The 11,508-nt window shown below is 28.5% G+C and overlaps 1 protein-coding gene across 2 annotated transcripts in view; it reads left to right on the top strand.

The window, feature by feature from the left end:
• The window catches only part of LOC105450765 (transcription factor MafB-like), a 30,813-nt gene extending 20,894 nt beyond the window's left edge, over window positions 1-9,919 (top strand). For both annotated transcript variants that reach the window (XM_011690758.1, XM_011690760.1), the window contains one exon: window positions 8,748-9,919. The gene's annotated coding sequence lies outside the window, so the exon portion shown is untranslated. The remainder of the gene's footprint in view (window positions 1-8,747) is intronic.
• The last annotated feature ends 1,589 nt before the right edge of the window (window positions 9,920-11,508 follow it).

The raw sequence follows: 11,508 nt of genomic DNA, 5'->3' as shown, positions 1-11,508 counted from the left end.
CAAGATCATATATTCGAGATTCTTGAAAATCCGAGATCAATATAAATATTTCAAGATTTTTCGAGATTGAGATCGAGATCGCAGAAATCTCGTCTTGTCTCGTCTCGTGCGCATCTCTATTTATTAATAAAAATTTGTGATTGAGCGTGCTTTTGCGTGATTTAGTGACAAGTGTAAATTACGGCGAGAATGAAACAACAGTTTTATGTGACGATTGTGGTTGTTATATGCGCGATAAAGCATTGAAGTACGTTTAACTATGAATAATACGTAACGATAGATATCTTGTTGTTAAATAGCCTAGATTCACTCTCATTCGAAGATTTATTTCTTATTAATTACTGTTACAATTTTAAAAAAGAGAGACTAATTTAGTTTAACCTGTTTCTCCACGAGTTAATATTAAATCTATTATCAGATATTCTGTGGATGTATTTAAATTTATACGTATTTCAATATTTTATAATGAAAAAATGGGCATAGACGACAAAAGGAATAGGAAGGAAATATGTTTACGTTATTTAATCTTGAATATCCTTATGTAGAATTATTAAAAAAAATAGATTTTGAATTTTAGTGTCTGGCGGATAATAAAACCTCTTGTTATAAGGTTGGAAGACAAATCTATCGTATCATATTGGAAATGTATCACAAATTATCGGTGAAGTCTAATCGAAATCGCTATCATAGCAGCAAATAAATCTTTGGACTGCGCAAACGCTCGACTGGCTTTGCTACTTGGAAACACGAGCACGCAGTGCGCGATTTCATGAACGAACCCGTCGGTCTTTCCCGCTTCCCTCACTTTATTTGCAACGCCATTTCTGCTGACATCGCTGCTCGGCGATGAAACCATCGGGATGGAACGTCGGTAAACAATACGTTCACCTCTTTCCCAGTCTCGAAACCCGCAGCCTGGTTGAAAGTAAGAGAGAGAACGAAAGCCGGAGATGCCGAGACCGCCCTTTACAAGTTCATATAGAGGATTGTAGATATCGCATATTTCTTCTGGATCGTTAGTGTAACAAGGAAATGTACCTAAGCGTTTTTTGATAATTTTTTTTTTGAAAATCGTGTTTGAGAGAAATGTCATTATTTCTGTTTAATCAATCTGTTTAAGATAATATTTTGAAAATGACCGAACTTAAGTAAAAAATAAAAAAAATCCTTTAATTGCCTTTAAATAAATTCTAATACGATGGAATTGTATGTCCTTTCTTGATAAAATTTCAAAGAAAAAATTAAATTTTTTAAATGGAAGTTTCGATAAAAATGATTTGTCAATGTCTTGATAAGACTTGAAGAGATAAATCAAGTTACTTCCCAATTTTTTCCTGCATGACGACCAAAGAAATAGATATAAAAATAAGAAAATTATTGAGAGAGTATTGAATTATTTTTTACGTGAAACTTATTGTTAGTGATATCGAAACAAAGTGTCATACGAAAGCTACATGAGATTTCAATGATTGTCAGCAGAGGAGGATAAAGTTGTAATGAGGATTTAATGGACTTGTCCACAAGGGTCGTTTGACAATGGCTCGTTTTCGACCCTCGTAGAATCCCCGGGCAGACGTCGCACGTCAAGTTGACAGATTGACTGCTTGTCTGTTTCAACAGATTCGTTTGGCTTTCGTTATGATAGCTTTTGCTTAATTAAATCTATGCTTCTAAAAGTTTTTAAAAATACTTATATTCCTTCTTATTTTAATTTTTTGTGTTATAGAATTGAATTTCGAATGTGTAAATTTATTTAAATAACGACTTTGTTTTAATTTTCTTTTATTATATATTATGGGTGAACTGAAATATGTACAACCGACAAAGGGGTGATTATAAAGCTCAAAATAAATTGAAATGAAAAAATAAATTTTTCTCAAATAAGGCTTTGTTTTCGAAAAATAAAAGATTTTGAAAATTAATCAAACACTCTTTTACTTGACTAATATTTAATGTAACAATTTTTGCTACAAACGTTTTGTAGGCTTCATTTACTATCCCTAACTAATTCAATCAGTTGATTCTTAAGATAGACGAGTGAATTTATTTCTTATACATTTATTTCTTAATTAAAATACTATTAAAAATGTTGGCTATATTTTATCGTATACAAAAAGTTGTATTTGGTGAATTAAATTAAAACGAATTGATTCTAACATTGATTCTGTCTTTCAAATGCAAGAATAATTTTACATACTCAATTAATTTTCAAAGTATTTTTCTCTAAAACAAATTCTTATTTAAAAAAAAAATTTTTTATTCTATCATTTTGAATTATTTTAGATTGTTATAGAATTATCTCATTTTTAATTGTATTTCAACCTATTTTGTATTATGTGTAATTTTAAATTAAATTTTATTTTAATTTATGAAATCTTTATATTATTTTTGGTATATAAAATAGCACAGAATAATTATTGAAAAGTTAATATTTGATAAGAGATTCTTTTTATTTTATTTCCATGTATTTTTTGAGACATAATATAATATCATGAATTTGTATTCTGATATAAAATAAAAGATGATTATGCTAAAGTAGTCATATTATTACAATTATAATAAATTTATGCTATTGCTTACTTATTTTATGTCAAATATATACGCTTATATGTAAGAATATTATCCGATATTTTTATCATATTCTTTCTTTTGCTACACAAAATTGCTATACAATATTGTAGTAGAGAAGGAAAGAAATGGGAAGAAAAAGAAAGAGAGATAGAGAGAAAGGATCGTTTGAGGTTCGAGTTTTGCAGTTTATAACTCTCATGTATTTGGTTAAATAATCGATTGGTCCATATACCGGAGCGATAGGCAAGATAGTCAATGTCGTGGCGAGCTGTGTGATGTGTCGAAGTGTCGAAACAGGTGGATTGACGAGGGGAAGAACTCAGGAACCTCGAGAACAAACCGGAAGTGAGATGAGCTTTATTGTCAAGTCACGCTGGTATCGTGGCCTATCTCTATCTTCTACAATAACCCCTCTGCTTCAGAAGTTTCCTTCTTTTCCTCTATAGATGATCTACCCATGTTCACTTGTTTACAAGTATATATTTAAATTTGTATTCATGAATAGAGAGATGAGGGAAATGTCACATTTCTATAAAAAAGTAATTCATATATTAATTATTTACTTATTTATTATTGAATTATTCTAAATGTAATAAATAGATAAAGAAACATTATTAATACAAAAAGTCAAAAAGTTCTATAAAAATATTAGTCATATAAAATATAATGTTTATTACACGTATAAAATTAATATTCGTTAGAAAAGAAATAATATTTTTTTTTCATAGAAATAATATATAGTTTTTATATCAAAACATATAATATAATTCATGCTGGTTTTTATACGCGTTAGAGTAAAACATTTTGCAAAATATTTCAATAAAACTTTTTAATAACTTTAGAAAGTAAACAAAAAAATAAAATGCTAGATATTATTTTAATATAAGTATGATTTACTTTCTGGTCATTGAACACAGTAAAGCGAATAAATTGATCTGCTTTCATATCATGTTGTATTCATTAAGCAATTCGATTTTTGTTGACAAATATCTTTCACGTTTTAGCTCTCTCTTTCTTTCTCTCTTTCTCTTTTACACATATACGAATGTATCTATGCAAACATTAAGAGAATTAAGTTTTGCAATGTTTTTTAATTCTGTTTGTATTATTAGCCGGATATTGTGATTGGACACATCAAATTTAATGAGATATGAGAAAATTTCAGGAAATATTTGATATTTGGTAAATTGACAATTTGTTGTTACAATCCTATGATATACATTACTTGTAGCAAAACAGATATAATTCCAATGGAATCAGCTAGATTCATTTACTTTTTTTATTTATCGGATTATCAAAAGCACTTAAAATTTTTATTAAAATATTTACATCGATATTTTTCTATTTACTCTTTTATATATACATTTGTTTCTTTAAGTTTATTTAAACATTGTTTGATATACTTTACAGAATGTGCGGCAATGATTGGATCATCTTTTGTAAGAAGGTAGTGCGAGTTAAACTGAATTAGTAGAAGTCTTTTGCTATTTTGCAAACTTCGAAAAATAATAATGAGATATTAATTATAATAATAAAGATCTACAAATAATCATGAGAATCTTCATGCGAAGAGACAACTCATCTTTATACGCGTTCACGGAGCTCGGCCAGGAGTACGGCAAGATGTTTGAAGGTGTGCACCGCACCTGCATAATAGTCAATGCTATTAAGGTCCATCTACAATGGGAGTAGTAAGTCATAAGCTATAAAAAATTGTCCAATCACAGTCGAAATGAGAAAAATAATTGACTGTGATTGGTCAATTTCTTACGACTTACGATTTACTACTCCCATTGTAGATGGCCCTTTAGAGTACTTCCAAACATTTCGACGCGTTCCTAGCAACGATAAATGTGCTTCGCGTCGCGTTCATTTTTCACGGATGTACACGTTTATATTCGCTGATTTTTATCAATTAATATCTCATTAATTATTTCGAAGTTATTTTGAAAAATGACAAAAGACTTTTCTATACTCATTGTCAGTTTAATTCACTTCATTTGCCCACGAAAGTTGATCCTTACCAAACATTCTGTATAAGTCCACAATAGTGAAGTAACGCCTATGCGAGCCAACACGTATGTTGGTGTGTAATAATTTTTACAATATCCAGCTACACGTAAACTGCGCGCCGCATATTCGTCGGTCTTGAAACCCAGTTCAATACATGTTCCCGGCTGGGAGCTGAGATGATATTTTTTGCAATAAATTCTTTCCAGATTTGGGGGAAGGGGAATTTCTTAATATTCTTATAGATGCTCTCTTATTATCATCAAATAATATTAAATTGCTAGTCAATTTAATTGTTACAAGTGGATTCCGGCCTCATGTAATGAACTGACTGTTTCAAGACCGACGAATATGCGGTACGCAGTTTGCGTGTGGCTGGATATTGTAAAAATTAGTACACACCGTGTTAGCTCGCATAGACGTTACTTCACTATTGTGAATTTATTTTTGACGAGCCCTAATGCCTTTAAATATATTCTGTATAAGCTTTTGTACGTTTATAGTTAGTTTCTAAAAATAATATATTACAATGTAATAACAATAATTATATTATGTTATTTTTAAAATTATAACATAATATGTTGATAGTATGTAATAAACATTGAGAACAAATCTATAATATGCAATATACAGGGTCTATTATTAAGTGTAACACCGTTCATGAGCAGGTAGAACAGACTAATCTGAATAGAAAAGCCCTGTATTTATACTTACCTAGAGGGAAACGTTTGAATGTCAGATATTCTGTCATATGTATTATATATTGCGATTAAATTATAATATTATTAATGACAGCTGTATTAATAGCTATATTGAAACCGAATTCAATTTTCCTTGCTGAAGATATGATAAAATATAAAAATTTTATAACGAATATACATATGTAATATTTATGCTACTCAGCGACTGTATTTTGTCACTAATTAATATAGACACACTTTTTGTATTCTAGTAAAAATAACATTATTGAAAAATAAACTTACGGAAATTTTATTGGCTTTTAATCTCCGCCTGTAAAGTACGAATCAATCGATAGTGTTCATTTCGTTCGGCAGCTTTAAGTCGGTGACGTCACGTTTACTCTCACCGCGTGTAGAAGATGGAGAAAGGAAAGATTCGGCGATGCCAGCATCTTTCACTTCTGATGACGATGTAGGTTCGCGGTGGTTGATGACGCGGCACATAGATCGTACTCACATAGAGACGCGCAACATGTACCTATGTACACACACGCGAGCGCGCGTAAACACACACACACACACACACACGCATACATATCTATACATACATAATACATATATTTACCGACAAATGGCAACATTCGTCAAATGAACGAATAAATGAAATCTGTAGAGACACAAGGAAATAAGGAGATTACGTGAAGATAGCCACCTTGACCCAGTTCTGCTTAAATTGGCCGAGTAATGGTAATTTTTTCTAAGTAAGAGAGTTTTCTTTCTCTCTCTCTCTCTCTCTCTCTCTCTCTCTCTCTCTCTCTAAGCATTAATTTTATAAAATCATTATTTCTATCAATATATTATAAATAAACTTATTTATTCGTACTTTACAGAGATTAGAAGCTAGTAAAATTTCCATAAGTTTATTTTCGAATAATGTTTTTACTAGGATACAAAAATAGTTTAATTGTATTAATTAGTGACAAAATATAATCGCATAAATACATGTATTCATTATAAAATTTTTATATTCTTTTATATCTTCAATATGGAAAATTGAATTCGGTTTTAAGTATAGCGACTATCATTAATATTATAATTTGACAACCTAAAATAATATACATATATTAAGTCATTAGATATTTATAAAAATAGTTAAAAACATTTTTATTATACATTTATTTACAATATTTAGAAAACAATAATTTTTAAGATAAGAAATATATATTGTATTAATAACCTTATTATTTTATTATTCGTGACTATTTGTATTGTTTTAACATTTTAAAAGAGTTCTTAATTTATAAGATATAATTATATAAAATCAATGGATGAAAATTTATAGTCTAAAAAAATAGCAAGTAATGTTATTAGTGTAATAAACGAACAATTACAATTTCTGATGTAATGACCTAGAAGAAAACCACCCTGACCTAGTCGGATAATCGGCTCGTCAAAGACGATCGATACTCGCTAATCAGATCAAACTACCCTATCTTTTACTACATACACATTTTCACGATCGACAAGTTCAACACACTTAACTCTTAAACTTAATGGACTGCTTGTTGAAAGTCATGCAAGTCATAATTTAACTTGAATATGCGTAAACTTATTATTAAATAAATCTTCAAAGTACAGATTTTTATAAAGATACTGATACGACTATTAAATAATATCTCTTATAAAAGGGCACAAAAATACTTTTCATTATTTTTACACAGATAATATAAATTAACTTAGCACAAAGAATATAATCAAGAACTTAATATATTAACAAATAAGAACATAATCAAGTAGTCAAATTATTAGAAATTCTTGAAAAAGTTATATTCTTTCATATATGTATATCATCATATATTATGTCATAAAAAATTTATATAATTCATCAATTATTTCTTGTACATTTTGTGTCCATACAGCTTTATTTAGAAAAATACACATATATACGGTTTTATACACAATTTTAATATAATTTTAAGAATAATAATTAAAATTAAACTAACAACAAGATTATGTTAGGTATTTTATGATTCTTATTGTTATAGAATTAGTATAGAAAAAATATTTTATTAGTTAAAAAATATAAAAAACATATGTATATGTTACACAAATTATATAAATACATATGTGTAAACTTCACTTCACAATTTTACTAAAATAAAATATTTTATTTATTAGATGATATAAATTAAAGTTTGTATTTTCATTTTTGTATCTTAAATTTCATGTTGATGTGTTTTTTATGCTATTTATTTTTATTGTCGAGATGTTATTATTGATGTTTTCCAGGCATTCTAAGGAAAAAGTTGTATAATATATAATGCATTTTTTAATTTTTTATCTGTAATATATTGACTACACTTGATAATGCGATATATTATTAAACAAAAAAAATTTAGTCAAAATTGAAATCTGATTTTATTAAGGTTATTAATAAAACTATTAAATATTATAATTTCATATTTAAAATGAGCGGAAATTAAATTTGCAATATTTTCCTATAAAGTTTTTTCTGATTTTGATCATAATTATTTAAATTAAATATTTTAGAAATGTTTATTGTACTTTGCTTAATGAGCTAAAATTTTGCATTTTGTAATTGGTCAAATAACTTCTACATATCATTGTTATAACAGCAATTTTCAGTAACAAGTTTTATATCGTTTTGAATTTTTTACTAAAAAATGGTTGGGTAAAATGAAATTAATAGAAGATTATCAGAAATTGTTTGTATATTTGATTTTGTAATTACAAAATAGTATAAACACGATATTTTTCTATTACCTATATTTATATAAAACTTTTTACTATAAATTTTATATAATTTTGTATAATATACATATGTTTAATTTTATTTTGAAACAGTTTTTGATACTTTCAAATTATATATTATATATCTACATCATTCCAGTTTAAAACGCAATATTTAAAAGTATTTGAAAATTGTAAAGTAATTTTATAATTATGACACGCTTTTAGACAATAAACATTGAGCAATGTTTATAACATATTACAATAAGTATTTAATATTGAGCATAAATAAATTTTGCAATATGACAATAAAAAATTTTGTTGTTGAAATTTTTGTCAAAAATTTTGTCAAAATTATCCGAAATTAATAATAAAGTTAATATTAAATGAAATCAGTTGCCGTTTGAAATATTCAGAAAAGATAAAAAAATAATAATTGCATCTTATATTCTAAATTTCTATATATGCATAAAGATAATAAATAAATTTTAAATTTAATGTCGCATTACACTTTTATATTAATAATGTTATTTAAGATTTTCTTTTTCTTTTTCAAATCAAAACAATATATTGATATAATGATATTAATAAAAATAACGCTAATATTGAATATTCCGCTTGTATTTATACGAAAATATTTTTATCTTTTTGCATAGTGCAAGTTTCATATTGTGCATTTTGAAAAATGTCAATTATAGTACGCGATGCGTATATGAATCTTTATCTCGTGGATAGTTTTTCAGATATGACATCGTTCGAAAGACGTGCCAAGGCTAGGCCGTATAGGACATCAACTTTTTCTTTTCATCGATTTCTTCTTCCATCCTTCGTCATCTTGCGTTACTGTACATACATTGGAACCTTATGGCCGCCCGTGGGCTGCGGGGGAGAAGCGGCTAGTTCCTTCCTAGGCGTATACCGACTGGTGATTTAGTGAGATCCGATCTGCGAGTGGAGTGGCCGATCAGCTGGACCATAAATATCAGGTGTTTTTTTGCTTGCGTATAACACACACATACATATAGGTACACTTCTTTTTCGAGTAAAATAAGATCTTCAGTGAGAGAGACAGCAGTCAATTTCTCGTAAATGTTTAGCTCCTCTCTTCTTAGATTTCTTTCAATTCGCGAGACGGAAATCTCTGATGTATGTTCCTTACATTCGTTTTTTTTTTGGCGTATGTAAAAAAAATGTTAATGCTTGCGACATCCAATTATTTACGATCAATATTTTTATAATTGAGCATTTTTCTTGCCGTCATGTTTCTAACCGTCATGTTTCTTGATGGAATTGATGGATAACTATAATGGAAAATATTGTAATTATATTTTTAGGTAAACATGTTTTTCGCGACAGTCTTTTGCTCGAAATCGATCAAGTCGTAAACTATATCAAAGACGTTATCGCGCGACGTAGCTTAACAGAGTTTAAACTGCGTTACATTGCGTTCATCAAAACGTTTTGCAACGTTGCGTCTCTTATTGTGATTAAATAAAGTCAGATCTCTTCAGAGGAGGAGCTTAAAATTATGTACAGTATATAGAAGTCGGCACTCTAATTTCTCGAAATTTTAGTGCCTATAAGACGCGATTATTTACTCAATTATAGTTATTATCGCGCACGAACGCGAGAAGAATCTACGGTCGCTCCTCTGGAAAACTTAACTGCACTTTTATAGCGCTCTCCTCTCGACTTTAAACGAATAATTTTTATCCGCTAAACCGCCACCGCTGTCGCTACCGCGCATTCCACCCTTCCGATGCTGCCCTTGTCGTTCCGAGCGACCCCTCGTAAAATTAAGTCAAACAGCCACGGGGTGCCGGGGTGCCATTCGCTTTTTCGTGTTATGTTCTTCGTCCCTGTTAAGAGGAACCGAGTGCGACACTAGTCGCTTTTGCAAACGGCCAAAAGAGACGGCATGAATCATTTGTAGTAAGTAACAACTATCTTCGCCAAAAGTCATCAGATACATCAAGAAAATTATAACTATTTATTACGATTTTATTCTTCTAGTTTCTCTCACAAAATTGAAGACCGTCTCTATTATAGTGATTGCAATACCGCCAATACCGGATTAAAATAATAAAACCGATATTTTGATATTTATTTTATTTTACATAATACGACATATCGATTTGGTATTTTTGTATAAAGAAATTAATTTGCATATATTAAGGATAAAACGCTACATAAGATATATGAAAAACCACGTTTAATATATTTATTGCATATTATTTAAAAAAATATGCAGAATTAAGCAAATTAGCTCGATCTAATATACAGTTTAGCCTTAAATTCTATCTTTGTACTTTAAACGGTTGTCTTTGTACATTGAGATAGGTTGTAGCTTTTGTTTAATTGAAGAAAAAAAGCGAAAATAATTAATGATATAACAAGATCTGTTTTTCATTTGCTTTTATATATATATATATATATATATATATATACACACATATGTGTGTATGTGTGTATTTATGTATATACATATGTACACATACGTACATCGTGTATTATATAAATATTTGTATTTATCGTTCACTAATCAGCTTATATTGATCCAAATTATATTATTATTTATATAAAAAAATTTATTTTTGTTTAGCAGAAAAAAAAGAATTCCTTTTTTATTTTTGTTTTCTTTTATGTTTTCTTTATATAACTCTTTATATACATATAATTCTTCTCTTTTAGTTAATAATAATAGTTGCTAAATTCGAATTTTTTAAATTGTTCTTTTGGATTGATTGATATAAATTTTAAGAGGTTTTTTGAATGTTGTTAGAACTTAATGTATGAAGAATATGATGTCCGATGATTTCTGATTTTCTTCTATGGAACATCTGCACGGTAATGTGGATGGCGAGACTCTTTAGCATTTTTATGCGGGCTGCTGCTGACAGTTTATTTTATTATATCGATAGGCGGCTGCCCATCGTCCATCGTCGGGGAGAATTCATAAGTCAAGCCTAACATAAGTGCGCCCTGAGCAAGTTATCTGCACACGAAAGTCGTTCTATTCTATTTGTTCTATTTTATTTTTCGGTCGTCTAGTTGATGATACAAACAGGTTAGTAGCATATAGTATAAGCAACGTAAGTTTGCACATGATATATAATAGTGCGATATAATAAATTAAAAAAATAATTGTTGAACTCTATCTTAGCGAATTAATTGATTGGTTTTATATTAATAAAATCAACTCTTGATTATAATGATAAATTCTATTTAAAAAGTTTGAATTTATATAAAAATTTATGTATAATATGTTTTTGGATTTGTTTCATTCACATATAACTATTATTAATTATATAATTATAATTATTATCTACATAATTAAAATAAAATACATTCCGCGCCAAAATTAAAAGATCACCTATTCTAATCGCTAAAAATAGGCAAATTTCAAGAGAATGTAACTTCGTAAAAAATGATCGTAACAGAATGATCAAAAAAGCATTTTACAGCTTAAAGTCTCTACTTTTGAAATCCGTAATTC

Source organism: Wasmannia auropunctata, unplaced genomic scaffold (genome assembly GCF_000956235.1).
Source record: "Wasmannia auropunctata unplaced genomic scaffold, wasmannia.A_1.0 LD336055.1, whole genome shotgun sequence".
NCBI lineage: Eukaryota > Metazoa > Arthropoda > Insecta > Hymenoptera > Formicidae > Wasmannia > Wasmannia auropunctata.
The sequence above is the reverse complement of the archived record's forward strand: the minus strand, read 5'-3'. Positions and strand labels throughout refer to the sequence as shown.